Source organism: Sus scrofa, chromosome 4, assembly GCF_054392235.1.
Source record: "Sus scrofa isolate SSC_HxYL_T2T_F1_AM1 chromosome 4, Sscrofa_HxYL_maternal_Yorkshire_Landrace_v2.0, whole genome shotgun sequence".
Taxonomy (NCBI): domain Eukaryota; kingdom Metazoa; phylum Chordata; class Mammalia; order Artiodactyla; family Suidae; genus Sus; species Sus scrofa.
Window position 1 is genome coordinate 31,271,733 of NC_139386.1, and position 21,491 is coordinate 31,293,223.

Sequence of the window (21,491 nt, forward strand, 5' to 3'; positions counted from 1 at the left end):
AAGGGGGGTAATGATCAACACCGGGAGAGAAGAGCCAAAGGGGGCGTGGGGCTGGCTATAGGGGGCTCTGGAAAGAGCTTCTAAAATATCGATTCTTTCCAGGGTGTTTATGACTCCTCATTCCGGAGGATTTTGCCTTGTTCGCTGACACCAACCCGGACTTTAGTGATTTTGTTGTTCTGGTTATCGGAACTGTAATTCCCCCACACGCCCCCCAACACACATTTTTCCTCCTCCTCCAGTTAGGGTTTAAATTGCAAAAGGAGATGGGTAGATTCTGACACCTGAAATGGAAGCTGTTCTTTTGGTAACGCTGTGCAAAAAGGGGTCAGTCCCGTTGTCAAGTAGCACGAGGAAGTGTCCTAGGTCTCTTGAGCATCCAGCTCTTTCAGCTCGAAGTCTCCGCCCCTACAAATTAACTGTTTGTCCGCTCTTAATTTTCAATATATTCTACGTTGATTTCTGATAATCTACTTTTGAAAATATTCCTCCCTTAAAGTGAGAGAGGTGCAAATATTTCTTGAGTCTAATTCCCGTCTTATTTCACTCACTCCTCACAACCTTCCCATAAGAGAATCATTATTATTCCCATTTGACAGATGAGGGCATTGAAGTTCAGAGACACTCATCTCTTGCCTAAAATAATAGTCTTGAATCCAGAGTCTGCCTGACTAGAAACCTCCATGATTTCTGCAAAACCTGTTCCCCTGAATCAATAGCTTTACCAGACAAGGACTGAAAAAACTTAGGAGTTTTTCTATATGGAGTGCTAAGAATGAGAAAATGGCAATTATGAATTTTGTTCTCCATTATTTTCCTCCTAATTTCCTTCTGCACATTGTTGGTTTAGATTGTGTGCATTCTGTGGAAAGTGATGTTTTATTTTATTCATTCATTCAGGGAGAGTTTACTAAGAAACTTCTAAGAACAATGCATTCACTTGGGATGCATATTATGTCTCACAGTTCTTATTCTTTGCTAAGGTTACTTTCTTTTGCCATTATTACAAATTAGTTAGGCTTTGTTAACCCCACTAATGCAGCTGTTTTTGTTTTGTTTTGTTTTGTTTTGTTTTGTTTTGTTTTATCAGAACTGAGTGGTATGTATCTATTTGGGCCAAGTTGTCCTCCCTCTTAAGTTTCTTCCTTCCCTTCCCACTTACAATTTAGTGCCATGTCTAGCCCCAAAGAGATGATCAGCTAATATTTGATCTTTTACTTGCTAGTCTCTAGCTTCTTGATTCCTTCTTCCTTTGGAGTGGTGACAACTTTGTACTGACAACACCATTTTCCTAATTTTCCATAAGCAATTCACTGGGAAGATCAAAATGGAATTTCCTTAGGGTGTCGGCACAACTCACCCATTCCTTTCTGTAGGTAGTGAAAAAAACATGAAAAATATACTTTATTTATACAGTTGTTTTTCTTTATACAGTTATATTTCTTTTCTTTTTCCAGTAATTAGTCTTAAGATGGTTAGGTATACCTGGACATCTTCATGTTCCAGCATGCACATTAAGCATAAACATGAAATAGGCAGATTTTTATTTTGAAGACTTTATAATTGCCTACCCAAATATGTAGTTGAAAAACATATTGCACTCAAGATTCTTAACAGCAAGTGACAGAAACTCAACTCTTCCTTAGGCAAACAAAGGAAATGCCCTGAGCCATGTAACTCAGAAGTACAAGGGGTGACTGGACTGATCCAAGGCTGAACAACATCAGCTAGAATAGGTTTTGTGGGGGTGTTGTTGTTGTTGTTGTTGTTGTTGTTTCCCTCTCTCTCACTTGCTCTTAGCATTGCTTTCTGTTTTGGCCTCATTCTCCAGCAATCTGTGTCCAGAGTGCAGTTCCAGCCCTACACAGATGACAAAGTTTGTGATCTTACAAAGAAAGCAAAGCTTATGCTCAGATGAGCAGATCAATCTTTGTAAATGGAGTCTGGTTGGCTGTCCTGAGTTACATGCATAAACTTGTGCATCCTCTGAGGGAAGGAGATAAAATATCCAGTCAGTGGAAGAAGGGATGCGGGATGCTTGCAAAATACAAATACACGTGATTCCCCACAGATCAAAAAATAAAAGATGGCTAGCCTGTTTAAGGAGGTCAGCTGATTTGAGTTATTCAGAAATGAGCAAATGAATAATGATGCCTGGGAGTGATTTTCCTATCTCTTTTTAGGCTCAGATGCTTTCATTTGGCTTCCCAAGGGTAGCAGTTAGTCCCTCTTTGTTGCCTTTTTATCTTTATTCCAGGCCCCGGATACTTCCAAGGTGGTACCACTCATTAAAGTCTTCTGATGAGCCTTCAGTCAGCTGAGGCCTCCATTCTACAATCTCTATGGGAAAAGGACATTTCCCATATTCTTAAAGCTCATTCTTTCTCTTTTAATTCAACATACCTGATGATTATGTAAACCACTTGATAATAAAAGTGCGCTATTTCTCTCTTGCCTTCAGTCCTGAACATATGGAGGGGAAATGCTTCTCTTCCTATGGTGAAGGTATTATGTCTTTCATATGGATCCCTGCTAGAATTATTTAAGTAAATGATTATCACTCCCTGTCTCTTTAGTTATCCCCAAATCCATGCACTTCACTTGTTACCTATTTTAATTCTTGTTTATGAATAAATGCATGCAGCCCACGAATCACTTCATTTCAACTGCAATTTATAGTAATGTTAAGATCATCGAATCCACATCTTTTCTTTAGTTGTCTTCCTCATTGACCTCTTTGAACGTGGTATTCTAGGAACCCCTCACTCAGCGTTGCTCACACCATGCCTTCTTTTTTTTTTTTTTTTATCTTTTGTCTTTTTAAGGCCACACCCATGGCATATGGAGGTTCCCAGGCTAGGGATCTAATTGGAGCTTTTTGCTGCCAGTCTACACCAGAGCCACAGCAATGCCAGATCCGAGCCGAGTCTGCGACCTACACCACAGTTCACGGCAACGCCAAATCCTTAACCCACTGAGCGAGGCCAGGGATCAAACCTGCAACCTCATGGTTCTTAGTCGGTTTCATTTCCACTGCGCCATGACGGGAACTCACACACCATGCTGTCTTAACCCACACTTCTGATTATTCCTCTTTTCTTTTTCTAGTTCTTCTCCTTTATCTCACTGGTGCAGTTCTTTGTCCTTCTCTTACACCACTCTCCCATTTGCTTTTGTTATCTATATACTTGTTTTTCCTCCCCATCTGAAATACAAGTTCACAGAGGCTTGGGCCTATGGCAAATCTATAAATATGTATTTTTATCTTTTTCAGTGTTCAGTAGACATTTGCCAAAGGCTTAATCAATTAGAAAAGGAAGGTGGATATTTATGTCTGAAACAATGGATCTAGGCAAGATACCCACTTTCGTGAAGTGGAGAAAAGATGGAGGGGCTGATGCTGGAGATGGGATGGCATAGCATGTCGACTTTGCCTGTGTCACCATTTTGTCTTGGGATAGCTCAGTGTGGCCCTTTCTTCCCTCCTTGATATTTTCTCTTTTTTTTATTTTTTTTATTTTTTATTTTTTGTCTTTTGTTGTTGTTGTTCTTGTTGTTGCTATTTCTTGGGCCGCTCCCGCGGCATGTGGAGGTTCCCAGGCTAGGGGTCTAATCGGAGCTGTAGCCACCGGCCTACGCCAGAGGCACAGCAAGGCAGGATCCGAGCCGCGTCTGCAACCTACACCACAGCTCACGGCAACGCCGGATCGTAAACCCACTGAGCAAGGGCAGGGACCGAACCCGCAACCTCATGGTTCCTAGTCGGATTCGTTAACCACTGCGCCACGACGGGAACTCCCCTCCTTGACATTTTTCTTACCAAACTTCTCTAGGTTGGCATGCGTTCAGTGTGATCTATGCCACACAGCCAAACATCTCTAATTTTTTCAGATATCAGCACCAACCACTGAGCATATTCTGCTTCTATTATATAGAGGCAGCCCATTTTAGACCCTTGGACACTGGACTACCTCTCCATTGCACTTTTCATACTAAATTTCCTTTCAGAAAATAGAACTAAATTAGGAATGTGAAGTAATTCATAACTGCATTCTTTAAGAGAAAAAGAAATAATCATGATGGCTTGGTGGAAGAGCTATTAAAATCTTGTCTTTTTGATACCTGATATTTTCCCATTGTGAAAAAAAAAGTGTATAAAATGGAGAATTAAATGTGAGTAGTTCAAAGTCATTAATGCCCAAATTATTCTTTCATTTCATGACCATAGATAAATGTCATAACAGATCAACAAATGATATGTACTAAAGATATAAATGTTCACTTCCCCCTCTCTCTAAACTTCAAGGCTAAAACTGCTCTAGGTAATAGTCATGGGACATTAAGGATGCTCATAGTATTTGTGGATAAAAGATGCTTCTTGACTAAAAGACTTAGCTCTGAGGGCCCTTTCCTCAGGGAAGAACGTGGATAATTATGCACTTCAAATATCAGGCTGCTCTTTTCTTGCCTCTAAATCTAACACAAACATGACTTATTGAACAAGTAGCAAGGTCTTGTTACAGCTGCAATTCTTTTCACTTCTCAATGAGTCCAGTACTACAATACCAAACCTCCATATTTGATCTCAGATTCTCAAGCAATGTCAAGAAATTCATGACCATTAATTTATTTCCACAATATATTTGAATATAAGGGATTCAAATACTAATCTGCATCAGTTAATAATAATGTAATCATAATGTTCAATTTCTTTCAGTACCTTTGTGTGTCTCATTCAGTGGTAGGTGCCCACTTTGTATACCGTTTATCATTTAATTCTCTTAACAATCCAATGAGGTAGTATGTACTTGGCATCTTTTTGACTGCAAATATAGAAATCCAAACTAAGGTAGTTTAGATGAAAAGGGAGATTTTGGAGTTCCCGTCGTGGCGCAGTGGTTAACGAATCCGACTAGGAACCATGAGGTTGCGGGTTCGATCCCTGCCCTTGCTCAGTGGGTTGGCGATCCGGGGTTGCCGTGAGCTGTGGTGTAGGTTGCAGACGCGGCTCGGATCCCGCGTTGCTGTGGCTCTGGCGTAGGCCGGTGGCTACAGCTCCGATTCAACCCCTAGCCTGGGAACCTCCATATGCTGCAGGAGCGGCCCAAGAAATAGCAACAATAACAACAACAACAAAAAAGACAAAAAAGACAAAAAAAAAAAAAAAGAAAGAAAAGGGAGATTTTCTGGCACAATGGTGGTACAAGTTATAACCTGTAAAAGACAATGAATTTCTCTGAACCTCAGGGTGTATAAATACTGTCATTAATCTATCCATTTCTCATCAACATTTCTCTCTTGTGTCAGCTTTATCTCCCCATCTTGCAGATACACTTCATTTACAATCTGTGTAGTCCAAGGATCCTTCCTTTAAATAAAGACTGAATCTATTCCACTTGTTTTAGCCTTAAAATTCCCAGAGAATGTAGTGACTTGCTTCCAAAGAACAGAGTATGGAAAAGGGAAAGTAGCAACTTTCCAGTGGAGATTCTTGGCAGACACGACCTTGACCAGATGATGAAGGTACACATCCCAGGTGATGCCATGTGGATAATTTTTACTTCCTGATATAATATGATTAAAAGGGTACCTCATTTCTATAGCATTATTTTCAAAAAAATTATAATTCTACAAAATATCAGAAAAACTCAAACTGAGGAGCAGTCTACAAAATACCTGAACAGTATTCCTCAAAACTGACAGTCATAAAAATCAAGATCCCTTAGTGGGGTCTATACTGAATGAAGGTGAGATGCTAGAAATTCCTATGTGTAACGTAAATAGGATCTGAGAAGTTATGGAGATGGAGGCGTTGGAGTGTCATCATCAAGGAGGACTAACTGGTGCAACTACTCCCTACTGGTTGCTGAGAAGACCCAGAAGGCTCTTCTTTCATCAAGACATTAATTGCTGCATTGACTTTCCTCTTTGGCCATGAATGAAGGTGGGAGATGTTGGTACTGAAATGGTTTCTAGGGTTTAATAGAAGTAAAGGATTATCAGAGTAGAAAAGGCCAGGTGGCAACCTAACCACCAGAGTCTGGTGGGGTGATTATTATAGTGGGTGATAAGGCTGAAACATTTATGGAAATTGTGACCCACAGAGTTTCTTGGAAATGGCTAAAAAGTCATGGTCTCTTTTGGACTTGATGTATGGATAACAGACTGAGGTCCTACTTTATCTGTAAGTAGTTGTGTTGTGGTGAAAATAGACCTGACTTACACAACAAAAAATCATGGCTCTCTGCCTAATTTCCAGACCTGAGTTACGGCACTAGTGTCTGGGTATACTCAGAGAGGACTCCTCTGTCATAAGGAGATACTTAATTCTTTCTCCTAGTTTCCTTTCCAAAAGACCTGCAATTATTTACCAGAGTGATTATATCTTGGGAAAAGGGAAGTATTCAGATCTTTATGGGGGATTGTTGCATTCTCATTCTAACCCAGAGTACCACTGTGGTCCACTGGCAGATGAAAAATAGAAATTCTGTTCTTAGTTGGTGTCATGAGGGGCTCCTTGTTTCTGCAAACCCATTCTGTACTTAATTCTCTCCTTCCTGAGGGAAGAGTTGGAATATACTCAGTAACTGTTATGAACTTCCTGACATCATAAAGAATTTCTAGACAAAAAAATCACCCCCCCCCAAAAAAAAAACCACTACATGACCAAACCAAAATACTCCCCGAAGACCTAGACTTCAATCTACCTAGCAAAGCAGTAAGTAGTGAGCCAAAGCAATATCACATCCTTAGGGGAATCATAGAGAAAAGTGTTACTACCGAATACTTGAAAGTTGCATGGGTAGTAACTGCAATCACATCCCCTATTTAACTCACATGGTTAATTTATGTACAAGCTATATGGATACTGGAAAAAGAAAGATGATTCTCAAAGGCTTAATTAGGCTACTGCAGCAATTGCAGTTGATTTTTCAAAAGTGACCACATTACCGAAACACCTCAAGACAGTCTCTGACTCCTGGTATGCATCCATTTATTGGCCAGATGTGTTTTTCATTGTCTGTATAAACACAAAACCACAGAAGGTATTTGATTTCATCTTGATTTGATAGAAAAGCAGGGCAATTTACTGTCTTGTCTCAAGGCAAGCTCAACTCTCAGGATATGCACCATAACATATAATCCAGAGGTCCCTTGGTTATGTCATCATCCACCAGGTTTTATGCTGGACAACTACAAGGATGACACTCTCCTAGTAGGATTTGGTGATCAGAATATAATAGGTGAACGAGGTGCCTTGACAAAATACATAGGAGACAGGGAGATAGATTCAGATAAAAAGTCCATTTATGTAAGTACATATTTACGGATATATGTACTTATCAGTTATTGATTTAATGTTGCTCCTTTCACTATAATGTATGTTATAGGAAAGCAGGGGTTATATCTGCCTTGTTCCTTATTTCCAGCACAATCTTGGTACCTAGAATAAATGAATGTTCAATGGATAGATGTGTTCTTTAACATAACTCTCCCAAAGAACGGCAAAAAGTTTTATAACAGCTATTTTCTTCAGGTAGAGATGAAGTTTTTACTGCTGGGCATTATAATTCAGAGGGGTTTTGAATTCCGCTAAAACAAGTTTTGATGTGAAATCATTTGGAAGAAGAAGCATGGTTTGGAATGGGTAATAAACGTTATAATTTTCCTCAAATGTCAGTGACTTGTTTTTGGAAGAACGTTCATTTATGAAAAAGGACAGAATAATTACTTACATTAAGAGATGCTAGGAAGATATTGGTCACATGGGAAAATTATTATATTCTTTTGTGTATTTGTTGCTTACTTTTACTACTTAACTATGAGACAACAGTTTGTGAAACACCAAAATAATCCATATTTAATAAGACAGGAGATCAAGGGAACCAAAGAAACGAGGAGCAAAAATGAAACATCAGTAAGACATTATTTCATATCAAGTTTTTAAAAAGGAAATCATTAAGGGGGGAATATATACAATGTTTTTGCCTTATCCAAACAATGGTGAGTTTTGGCTTTTTACTATTAAAATTAAAATTATGTTGTTTTAAAGCTTCTAGGGTAAGATACAATGAGAAGAGACTCCTTCCTAAATAACCAACATGTTATGCCAGCAGAGAAGAAGCTACTCAGGAATCCAGGAATGGATTATATATCTGTACTGTTTAGCTAGGGCAGGACCGATGTACTATTTTGCTAGGGCAGGACCGATGGATTTGCTTTACCTACTCACCTCCCATCATCTGTCTAGTATCACCGACACCCCATCCTCACCACTCCGAGTTGAACTGGGTGCTTTTCCTAAATACTCTCAATTTATCATGATCTGTTCATTCCTTTCTCATGCTTAAAGGTTGCCATTGACTATTTTCTCATCTGATGCCCACATTGAGGCAAGGGGATATATACATATAGTCTTTGTAAGGGCCGCACTGGCATCATATGGAAGTTCCCAGGCTAGGGGTCAAATGGGAGCTATAGCTGCCGGCCTACATGACAGCCACAGAAACATAGGACTCAAGCCATGTCTGAGACCTACACCACAGCTCATGGCAATGCTGGATCCTTAATACTGAGTGAGGTCAGGGACTGAACCCGCAACCTCATGGTTCCTAGTTGGATTCGTTTCTGCTGTGCCACAACAGGAACTCCAGAACTGGTTATTCTTGATGAGATTTTTTTACTCAGATAAATAACGGTGAAGGTGAGGATTGACCTTGAGGGTTAAAAGGCCCCTATCCTGGATTTGCACTTTCTTCTGAGGATCAGTATCATTTTGATCCATTCAGCACTAGGCGAAAGCCTTGTATTTTGACCATAGTTCACTAGTGTACAACAGAGGAACCAATGCAGTAAGAGTTTTTAAAGGCATTCCCTGTTGGAGCTATAGAAATAATCAAGTTCTTTCCTCTACTTCTAGAGGCTGTTCAACTTATTTTTTTTTCCTTTTAGGATTTTTACTTTTTATGTCCTGTCTGCCCTAAAGCCCTATGGTTTTTAATGTTGTTGTAAATAATACTGCTCTTTTAATTTCATTTTCAATTGTTGGTTGCTAGTGTATAGAGATGCAGTTTCTCTTGTATATTGACTTTGTCTCTTAAAATTATCTTATTAGTTCTAGAAGCTTTTAAATAGATTATTTAGAATTTTCTATCTCTGAAAATAGAGACAGTTTTATTTCCCTTTCCAGTGTAAATATCTTTTTTTTCCCCTTTCCTTATTACTGTTGCAAGAAATTGAATTACAGTGGTGAACAAAAGTGAAAGAACATATATTTTTGTGTTCTCTTGACCTTAGATAAAGTATGCCCTTAGCTATACCATTAAACATACCATTAGGTATGATATGAGCTGTAGGTTCTTCATAATACTCTTTATTCCATTAAAATAGCTTCTTCTCTTCTTCATTTTGACAGTGTTTATAAGTAGAGACTGAATTTTACCAATTTCTAAAATTTATTATTAATTGTATTGAATACAATGATTTAACTTTTGAAAGCTGGATCAAGCTTTTATTCCTGGGATGAGCTTCACTTGCTAAGAATATATTATGGTCTTTTCATTCTCTTGACATTGTCTTTCATATTGCAGAAGCTTTTAATTTTAATGAATCCAGCTTATCAATGATTTCTTTCATGGATCATGCCTTTGATATTGTTATCTAAAAAGGCGCCACAACACCCAGAGTCATCTAAGTTTGCTATGCTATTTTCTAGTAGCTGTACAGTTTTGCATTTTATATTTAGTTGTCTGATTCATTTGAGTCAAATATTGTGAAGGGCAAAATTTGTTTTAAAAAGATTAATAAAATTAGCAAAAAACCTAGCAGTATAAATCAAGTAAAAGAAAACACAAATTATAAACATTAGAATGAAAAAAGGAATATCATGACAAATATCATGACAGGCATTAAACGTATAATAATGGCTTATGAATACCTTTAAGCTGATACATTCAATAATTTAGAGATGAAAAAATTCCTTGAAAAATATAATTTCCCAAAACTCAAGAAGAAATGAAATATCAGTATAGCTTTATATATCTTTATTTTTTAATTTTTAATAAATGTTTTTATTGTTATTTCCCCAATACAATTTTTTTTCTACTATACAGCATGGTGACCCAGTTACACATACATATATACATTCTTTTTTCTCACATTATCATGCTCCACCATAATTGACTAGACATAGTTCCCAGTGCTACACAGCAGGATCTCATTGCTTATACATTCGGAAGGCCAGAGTTTGCATCTATTAACCCCAAGCTCCCAAACCATACCACTTCCTCCCCCTCCCCCTTGGCAACCACAAGTCTATTCTCCAAATCCATGAGTTTCTTTTCTGTGGAAAGGTTCATTTGTGCCATATACTAGATTACAGATATAAGCAATATTATATGGTATTTGTATTTTTCCTTCTGACTTACTTCACTCAATATGAGAGTCTCTAGTTCCATCCATGGTGCTGCAAATGGCATTATGTCGTTCTTTTTTAAGGCTGAGTGGTATTCCATTGTGTATATATACCACTTCTTCCTAATCCATTTGTCTGTTGATGGACATTTGGGTTGTTTCCATGTCTTGGCTATTGTGAATACTGCTGCAGTGAACATGCAGGTGCATGTGTCTTTTTCAAGGAACATTTTGTCCAGATATATGCCCAAGAGTGGGCTTGCTGGGTCTTATGGTAGTTCTGTGTATAGTTTTTTAAGTACCTCCATACTGTTCTCTCTAGTGGTTGTACCAGCTTATATTTCCACCAACAGTGCAGGAGGGTTCCCTTTTCTCCACACTCTCTCCAGCATTTGTTATTTGTGGACTTATTAATGATGGCCATTCTGACTGGTGTGAGGTGGTATCTCATGGTAGTTTTGATTTGCATTTCTCTAATAATCAGTGATGTTGAGTATTTTGTCATGTTCTTGTTGGCCATCTGTACATCTTCCTTGGAGAAATGTCAATTCAGGTCTTTTGCCCATTTTTCCATTGGGTTGTTGGCTTTTTTGCTGTTGAGTTGTATAAGTTGCTTGTATATTCTAAAGATTAAGCCCTTGTCAGTTGCATCATTTGAAGCGGTTTTCTCCCATTCTGTAAGTTGTCTTTTTGTTTTCTTTTTGGTTTAGTTTGCTGTGCAAAAGCTTGTCAGTTTGATTAAGTCCCACTGGTTTATTTTTGCTTTTATTTCTCTTGTCTTGGGAGACTGACCTGAGAAAACATTTGTAAGGTTGATGTCAGAGAATGTTTTGCCTATGTTCTCTTCCAGAAGTTTGATGGTGTCTTGTTTTATATTTAAGTCTTTCAGCCATTCTGAGTTTATTTTTGTGCATGGGTGTGAGGGTGTTTTCTAGTTTCATTGATTTGCATGTAGCTGTCCAGGTTTCCCAGCACTGCTTGCTGAAAATACTGTCTTTTTCCAATTTATGTTCTTGCCTCTTTTGTCAAAGATTAATTGACCATAGGTGTCTGTGTTTATTTCTGGGTTCTCTATGTTCCATTGGTCTGTCTGTCTGTTTTGGTACCAGTACTACACTGTCTTGATGACTTGCCTGAAGTCTGGGAGAGTAGTACAGCTTTATATCTTTTTTTTTTTTTTTTTTTTTTTTTTTTTTGGTCTTTTTGATATTTCTTGGTCTTGGGCCGCTCCCGCGGCATATGGAGATTCCCACGCTAGGGGTCCAATCGGAGCTGTAGCCACCGGCCTACACCAGAGCCACAGCAACACGGGATCCGAGCCGCGTCTGCAACCTACACCACAGCTCAACCTACACCTACACCGTTGCTCATCCGGCAACGCCGGATCGTTAACCCACTGAGCAAGGGCAGGGATCGAACCCGCAATCTCATGGTTCCTAGTCGAATTCGTTAACCACTGCGCCACGACGGGAACTCCATATATCTCTTAAATGAATTTATTTGATAATAAAAAAAGTTTTCCACAAGGAAAAAATATAGACCTAGATGGTTTCAGATGGTATAAGTCTTAAAGTCTTTTGGAAAATAGGTAAGGACAGAATAATTCCTATTAGATTTTTGAGGCTATCCTAATTCTGCTATCCTGACAAAAACTTTACAACATAGGTAAATCACAGACAAATATCCCTTGGCTCACAGAAATATTTGACAAATTACCAAGCAAATTGAGTCTAGCAACATAAATAAAAGAACAGACAAAGCACAGGCTGTGAGAATATATTTGCAAAATATGTATCTGATAAAGAAGTGGTATCCAAATTATTCAAAAAACTCTTAATACTTAACACAACAAAAAAAAACCCCTAACAACCAGATTAAAAAATAGGTCAAAGACCTTAACAAACACCTCATCAAAGAAGATATACAGATGGCAAATAAGCATATGGAAAGACACCTCACATCATATGTCATCAGGGAAATGCAAATTAAAACAATGATGAGAGACTACTGTACATCTACAGGAATTGCCAAAATTTGGAACACTATCAACAGAAAAAGCTGGCAAGGATATGAAGCAACAGGAACTCTCATACACTGCTTGTGGGAATGCAAAATAGTATAGTTACCTTGGAAGAGAGTTTGGTGGTTTCTTATAAAACTAAATGCACACTTACCATAGTCTAGCAATTGTTCTCCTTGGTATAGACCCAAAGGAATTGAAAACATATGTCCACACCAAACCATGAACACAAATATTTATAGAAGCTTTATTTGTAATTGCCAAAGCTTGGAAGCAACATAGATGTCCTATAGAAGGTAAATGTATAAACTGTGATATATCCAAATAATATTATTTGTGCTAAAAATAAATGAGTTATCAAGACATGGAAAGACATGGAGGAAACTCAAATTCATATTTTAAAGTGAAAGAAGCCAGTGTGAGAAGGCTATACGATTCCAACTATATATTGCTCTGGAAAAGGCAAAACTATAGAGACAATAAAGAGGATGGCGAAGGAATATGAAGAGTACAGAGGATTTCCTAAGGCAGTAAAGATATTTTATATGATATTATAATGATGAATAATGTCATTATACATATGTTTAAAACAATAGAATGTGCAATACCGAGAGTGAATCTTAAGGAAAACTATGGGCTTTGTGTGATTATGATGTGTCAATGTTGGTTCATTAATTGTAACAAGTGTACCACTCTGGTGGGGAACGTTGATCATGGGGAAAACTATCAATGTAAAGGGACAGGAATTATATGGAAAATCTCTGCGACATCTTCTCAAGTCTAAAACTTATCTAATATATATACATATGTGGTCTTTTTTTAAGAAGTTTGTATTTATTTTTTCTAATGCTTCTCTTTTCTTTTTTCATTGATTTCTGCCATTACCTTTATAATATCTTTAATAATAATTTAATTACTTTCCTCAACCTACATATTATGGCTTTGCTCTAAACAAAAATCAGGTTTTTTAAAGGAAATATTGAGAGAAAAAAAAAAACCACCATTTTTACATCCATCTACTTACCACTTATTTCCTCTAGGTTCAGTTTTCCATCTGACATCATTTTCATTTAGCCTAAAAGACATCCACTCAGTGCACAGCCTAAAAGTGCATTTCTGTCTACAAGATCATCTATGTGTAGTACCTGAGAAAGGCACTATGATTGGTCCAGCTAGACACTATTAGATCAATTGCTCTCAATATTACATATCGGCTTATGGATTAGCTGCCCTTAGGATAGAATCCGCAAAGCCGCAGGTGAAGTTTGAAGGTGGTAACATAGGACCAAATATTGCTGACTAGAACTTTTCAACAGAGGATGTAGTTAGAATAGTTTCCCCTGAAAAAATATCAATACCAGCTACTATTCACTGAAAGTTTATGAGTTTCCAGTTCAGTTTAACTTCCAGTCCAGTTTATCTAATCCTTACAGTTAGAAGGTAGTTATTTATATGTCCCAGGTATGTTAAATAAATTTCCTAGTCACAGGATCTATTATTGTAGAGCTGGAATTCAAACCGAAGCTATATGATCTCAAAGACTATGCATATTTTTAAAAACCACCATGCTGTGCTGCTTCCTATAAAACTAACGGGTTGCCAATACTGCTTACATAATCCACTTGAAGATGTGCTATGGAACAAAAGAATGTTGACTAGGAAAAAAGAAACCCTCGAGAATGATGAAGTTTTAGTCTCAAAGTGTTGGCATTAAAACTATTTAGATATAGAGTGCGAACTCTAGGTAGTTGTTCTACATATGGTTACGAAGTTAATTTTAAATGTGTTTTTTACCAGGAAGATACAACATGTAGTAGAAATAGATGACAGTGATCACAATTACATAAATGTTCCATTTTCCATGAAAGGGCTTTTAGAAAATTTTGATCTTTTAGATATAATGGAAGAAATGAAAGAAAGAGAAACCACAATTCTGAAGTAGTGATCTCTTGATGGGGAAATTATGTTTTACTTATTTTATTATACTTCCCTGTATCTTTCATAACAGTAAGAAAGATAACTTTACTATGAAATTATATTTCCTTTTTGATGCTGTGAAAGCCTCACAACACCTTAAATAGGTAGCAGCTATGATTTATTCCAAAAATGCACCTGTGTAGGAAATTTTTCCTTTGGGTCAACTTAACCCAACTTTGGCTCCCAATCTTCAGGGCTAATGGGAAATGTAGCCTAAATACCCCTGGAACTCTCCTTACAGCAGAATTCTGCAAAGGCCCGGAATGTTGTATGAACAACGCAGCCTCTGAAAGTCCTATTTTCATGCATCTATACTGTTTACTGCTCAGCTAGCTGGTGTCCAAGAAGAACTGGGTCCTTGAAAGCCAGAGACCTCTCACTGTCTTGCCACTTAGCACAGAAGAAACTTTGCCATTTTCTTGAGGTCCTGCTCTTCATAGAACTTATAGTCTTCTTCTGCTTCCTGGGCTAGAGCAATTCACCATCTCTCTGCACCTTCCTTAAACTTCCTCAAAGCACTTACCTCTCTGCCTTTATCCCTGAGGGTAATTCTCTTTTTAATTAAGGTTTACAGGAAAGACAGGAAGAGAACTTGTCTTTTGGGCATTGGAAAAAAAAAAAATCCCAGTTTTGTTCTTCATGATGAGGAAATAGCCAAGTATTTTTGGCAGTTAGTGCAGAGAAAAGCTTTTAGCTATAGGTGCTGGAGTTGAAAGAAACTCACAATCCAGTTGGGAAGACAGGCCACCCATATGGATAAATAATCAGTCAGAGAGCATCAGTGTATAAATATTAAGTACAAATTGGTAGTCTTAGTTTTATTGTCATTTCTTGCCAATGTCTTTAAATCTTTTCTACATCTTTTTCCTCCCCTTTCCTTTATCTATGCTTCCTCGCCACCCCCCCCCACATGTCCTTAATCATTATCTTCAGTCTTTTCCCCCAAATGGAAGCAGACAGATTTCTTCCTTCCTACACAGTTTACTCAGTGGGTATGTCAGAGAGTTTTTGTTTTTCTCACAATGCAAATTAGAATTTTGAAATGTCAGGTAGACAGATGTGTTAAAAGTTCTTTCAGGTAGAGGAAGAGAGATGATTCAACCTCTATGCACACAGGAAACACAACAGAATTTAGTTCTATTATGTTTTGGAGAGTGTAAGTCTCATAAATTACAGTTCTGAATTATTTCAACAAAATTCTGCCCTTTCAAAAGTTTTTCAAGAACACCACCCTGTTAAAAAAAGTAAAGTGATACCACAACACAATTGGCTGGCTCTCTCGTTTCATCTTCTGAGTGACAGTTTACGAGACTTTTTATGAGCATTTTTTTCTTCTCTAAATGTGCCTTCGTTAATGAAAGGAAACTAAGGTTTTCCTAAATGAGCTAGTTTGTCCAGTATAGTGTAATCTCATTTAGTTTTCCTAGTCACCTGCCTGTCTTTTTAATCCATCAGAGTGGAGAAAATGTAAAGAAAGAAAAAGAAGGAAATATATAACCATTAACAATCCTCTACTATCAGAAGATTGGAACGAAACACAGAGAAAGCTATTGAAGGCCTTACTTTCCCCAAAATATTCCCCTATGCTCACCTTTCTTATGACTCTTTGTTATCATTTGAAAGCAGACATTGATTTTTAACTCTTCCTGTTTTCAGGAACTCAAGAACACATATACAGTGTATCCAGAAGGTATATTGAAATGGGCGTCATTGTTCTTGAGATGAAAGAACTTTTCTTCTTGGATATCACAGTTTCAGTGTCAAAAGACGGGTTCTAAACCTCACTTCTCTTCCTAGACAAGTGACATATTATAGAAGTGATAGCTACTGTGTGTTTTAGTTTTCTCATTATTAAGATGCAGAAAAAAGCAGAATAAAGTTCCCAGGATGGTTGCAAGGGATACAGGAGATACTCTAACAGTTGCAAACTAACAGTTTCTGTAACATAGAAAATACATATTTGGAATTTTAAAATGCTTTCTTGAGTATAAAATAAAATAGAAACTAGTTTATGAGTTATATTTAGAGGTTTGGTATTTGTCTATCTCCTTCCTTCCTTTGGATATATATCAGATGCCACTAGGCAATATCTGAAGAGTTTGGGGGGAAAACATTTTAAAGTTAGCATAGTTCCACGAAGGTCTCTCTCTCAAAAAAAATGATTTGCTTCTACCATTTCTTGATTTTTATTTCTTCTCATAATCTAACTGTAATAGCTTTTTGTGTTTTCCATCTGATTTCAAATGGTCAGCTGCCCTTTGCCACTCTTTATTTTCTCCTTCTGACTGCCTCTGCTTGCCCAGGACAAATGGCTCTTGCTCTTCTTGCCTTTAGAAATGACCCTGGCAATGATGCCTGGCAGAGTTCAAGATTGTGCTCTCCAATGGAGCTTGGGAAGTAATTTAAAAGCTATTATGGAGTCAGAGCCAAGGGAAGGAATGTTAGTAAGACAATATCAAAGGCCAGTACATTATAACTAGCTTTTTGTATTTGTTTACTTATTGGATTCATTTAGTTCTTTTCCACAAAAGAAAGCAAGTTTCTGAAACATCTTCATTCCTAAAGTGAAAAATAAACCTTATTTGAGTTTTAAAAGACAAAAAAGTCTTAGAATGGTATCTAAGACAGTGTTCATAGCTGACTACATTTGTTTATTTATTCTTCCCATTTTAGGTAAATCTTTAATAAAGGAAATATATCATATGCTGTGTGGGCACAAAGTTGAATCAGATGTAGACTATGTCTTAAGAAGCATTACATGTTGACTAAAGAGCAAAAGTATTAGAAAAAATGTTCAATATTAGATAGAGAAATAAAGTCTCAAATTTAATGACAAGGGAGATGATTTTTACTTCCAAAGTTTAGCAGTTGAAAAGTGAACTGGTTATGTTTGTAGTAAGAGTCAGAAGCTCATCTGTAGCTTAAAAAATTGTACTGGGCCCTGTAACTGTGAAGCCCAGAGGGATGTTAATTTCATGCATAACTGGATCCAGGTGCTCAAACAATGTCATCAGGCTCACCTGATGTCATCTCTCAGCCTGTTGGCTATGCTTTCCTTCATATTAGCCTTACATTCAGGGAAGCTCTTTATACAGTTGCCATAATAGCTGCTGGTTATGCTAGGCTGTATACAGCCAGGTCATCAACTACAGTGGGAAAAGGATTTGGACCAATTGTTTGGGTTCTATTTGGCCAAATATGGGTTTCATGCCTATCTGTAGCCAACTGCTATGGCCAGGGGAAAGTGGTTCTTTGATTGACGAAGTCTGCATTATGTGTGAGCCCTCTGAGCCTGAGAATGGGACCAGCCACAAAGAAACCCTACAGTCTGAGACTCGAGAGAGGTTGTTCACCAGGAAAAGCCAGGGTGATGTGACTAGCAGAAAGATGACTGAATGGTGGGGCCGCAAGAACACATTCCATTTTCAAGGGAAAGCTCCAGGTCACAGGGAAGAATATCTGATCAGGCAGCTCTGATCATCTCCCAATTGCTGCCATTATCTTTCTGCCACTGCACAGTTTAAAGTATATTTTTTTAAAAGCAAAAAATTATCTATTAGGTCTCTGTAGCATAGCTGAAGCCAACTGAATCTTGAAAAAAACTTAAGAAAATGAAAGGAAATAAATACTATTAAAAGATAAACTGAGGCATATTGAAATTTTGAGCTAAGCTTGATTTGGATTGGGGAGCATCAAAGCAGAAGTGAGGAGGAGCATTCACTGAGAGGAGCTGGCTGTTTCTGATTGGCTGTCTTAGTTTTCACGTTCTAACCTTGAGGCATTTATAGGCCTAGATTTTGGGGGTTGTGCATGGACCACCACCACATTATAGTCACTTCAGTCTAATAAGCCTCTTTAATTAATTTAACAGTACTAAGAAATGTAACTATTAATATTACAGAATGAAAATTTCTCTTTTAAGAAAACTATAGCTCAAGGGGGAAATATTGGCTGCCAGCACCCCTTTCCTGCTTCCTTGTTTCCTAATAGTGCCCAGAATTTTGTTCTAATATACTCATCTCTCCAGTTGTGTCCTGGTACCTCACAGGAAGCTGACTAATTCCTTGGCAACATAGGAGCTGACATAGATATCCTCACTGTAAGAAGACTTCACTGAGAAAAATGTGATGTGAAGAAACTTTTCCTGGAAAAACATTTCCCCCCTTTTAAGATTAAGCCTCCATACAGCAGAAACTGGTGCAAGATTGTAAATCAACTATACTTTAGTAAAAAAGTAATAATAAGCCTCCAGAAGAAACACTTTTTCTTTTCAGAACATGGTGTGTAGACATTAAAACTTGGTTTTGTTACTATTACTTTGCTATCAGAAGGGAAACATCTTCCTCTCTCCATCCTCTCCCCCCCTCCTCTTTCTCTGCCTTCTCCTGCCCTTTCTCCTACCTCTTCCTTCCTATCCCTCTTCCTCCTTCTCTGTCTTCCTCCTCCTTCCCTCATTCTCTTCCTTCTATTCCTCCTCTTCTTGCTTCTTCTTGTCCCTTCTTACCCCATCTTTATCTTTTCATTGAGTAGCAACAAAACCAATGGAGTTACATCTAAAAATTACTAGCTTTTTGGTGCAAAGAGATAAGCTCATCTAACCTGAGTGTTCCCTGAAACAGGGGCAGTGTCGAAGTGTGCACCAGAACAAAAGCCACCTTGCTTATTTCCCAGGATGCCAGGTCACTTGGCTTCGTGACGAGAACTTTATCAACATGATCTGTTTCATGACCAATTAGACTTGGGATACTCATTCACAAAGATCTTCAAATTCCACTGGTTAAAACATTTACCAAGGATACATTAATTCCTGCTTGGTTGTTCTTCCTTCAACTAGATTAATTACCCAATCACCCATATTTAAATGAAGACAATTATCTACCTTTTTATAAATAGTTTCAGGATAGATGTTTTTTAGGGCCATAGTCTTAAAAGTAGAATATCTTATTTCCCTTGGCTTTCTCTTCCATTACAGTCTCTGTGGACAGCCAAATGTCATTTTTTGTATCTGTTTGGATGTTCAGAGCCTGACTGACATCATGGAAGTGGAGAGTAGAACAGTGTGTAAAAGGTCAGGTCAAATTCATCTCGCTTTGTAATGATGAAGGGCTAGGACAACTGGGGTGATTGTTTGCTTACTCCTCTCAGATGACACCGGCTGTAATGTATTTTTCCACTAGTGTAAAAATTTGTCAAAAACTTGATGAGGATAAATAGGATCTAGCAAACTTGATACCTGGAAAGAAAACACTCCTCCGCACCATGGGTCACTCTTTGCACCTTTGAAAATCACACAGTATGAAACCCATTTATGCATATATGAAAACATATGTGGGACATGCAATAAACCCACAGCATTGCTTCATGCTGAGAGTGCAGTTTTAATAATGATCAAACTACTTAGAATAACTAGGGTATTTTTTCACATTTGGGGGATTGTTTTCTTTTCAAAAAATAGATTTTATACATGAATTTAGGCAAATACTTGGGTTTTAAATGAAGTTTGTGTTATTGTAGTTTTTAACCCTTTATTGCTCTTATTTTTATTTTGGTTGTTTGTGTTGTAATCTTCAAATTAAACCCTCTGATGGTTGATTTTATGTGTCCAGCTGAGTGAGCCACAAGAATGCCTAGATAAAACACTGTTCTGGGTGTATCTGAGAGGAGTTTCTGGCTAAGATTAGCATTTGAATCCTTAGACTCCATAAAGCAGTCTGCCCTCCCCAAAGGTGGCTGAGCATCATTCCATCCAGTGAGGGCCTAAAGAGTACAAAAGGTAGAGGAAGGAGGAATGCAGCCCTTCCTCCTGCCTCACTGCCTGAACTGAAACACCTCATACATATTCTCCTGCCCCCCAGTCTAGGATTTACATCATCAGTTCCACTGGTTCTCAGGCCTTTGGACTACTAAATTATATCACTGGCTTTCTTGGGTATCCAGCTTGCAGAAGGCAGACCATGAGACTTCTCAGCCTTTAGAATTGCATGAACCACTTATAATAAATCTCAATCTCCCTCCTTCCCTCCCCCTCTACCTCCCTCTCTATTTCTCTTTATGTCTCTCTCTCTCTCTCTCCCCCTACATCCCTCTAATATAAACCCTATCTAACAATTTTCCAAAGTCTGTTCCCTGAACGCTGTGGTCTGAAGCAAATTACAAAATTCTCTCTGGAAGAGGAAAGGTTTCCAATGTCTAATAAGTTTAGGCAACATCAGGCATTACAAGACACAGAGACTTCTTTACTTCAGCACTCTTTGGAGCCTCCAATAAGCAAACACGCATGAGGACTCACACAGAGGGTGGAGCTAATAGGCAACATTTCCCTAACTTATTTTATCACTGAAGTTTTGGTAACAAACCTCTTCCAGGAGTACTGTTCCTTAGAGTACATTGTGGCAACAGACCTTTGTAAGGCCTTCAGGAAATTAGAAGAATTACGGATGGTGACATGCTTGTTTCCTTTTGGCTCAGACGTTTGGGTCTCTTGTAAGCAGAAAAATTCTGTAGCTCCCAATTCATCTGCTTGATTTTCTTGTTTCCTGCCAGCTCAAAGTTCCATTTAAAAAAGTTATTATCAAAATGTCACACTCTAATAGCTGAGAGCAATTGAGAAAGAGTGTTTTAAAACCACACATATTTTGAAAAGTTTGAAGTAACCAAGAATTTTTTACAGAGAAGGAAATGAAAGTTTCAAAAAGCTTCTAAATTTTAGAAACAATGTGCTTTAACTAGTTGCAACTTATTTGAAATCATGAAAATGATATCTGAGGTGACATCATGGTCTGTAAAGTATGTTCTGAAGAATTTCATGACTTATGCAAAGAGCAGAAATGACAGCACTTGAATTTCTATTTCCACTAACAATGTGTGTAGAGAGAGTGAATTGACACTTTAAACTTCCAGTGATTTTTGAAATAAGTCAGATAAAGGTTTTGCATTTTCACACCGAAACTCGGAAAGAGTTTACCAGATAATTTCTAAGAGTCAGACTTTTTTTTAAAGTTAGGATTATTTCAGCATCTTTGCAAATATAGGCCTTGCTCCAGATAGTTGTACTTTCTGGGAATTTTACTTTGCACTTCTT

The 21,491-nt window shown here is 37.8% G+C and overlaps 1 protein-coding gene across 4 annotated transcripts in view; it reads right to left on the reverse strand.

Moving 5' to 3' along the window:
• Positions 1-16,908: 16,908 nt before the first annotated feature.
• Positions 16,909-21,491, reverse strand: part of LOC146403748 (uncharacterized) — a 286,927-nt gene continuing 282,344 nt past the window's right edge. For all 4 annotated transcript variants that reach the window (XR_014843506.1, XR_014843502.1, XM_085021891.1 and 1 more), the window contains one exon: positions 16,909-16,969. The gene's annotated coding sequence lies outside the window, so the exon portion shown is untranslated. The remainder of the gene's footprint in view (positions 16,970-21,491) is intronic.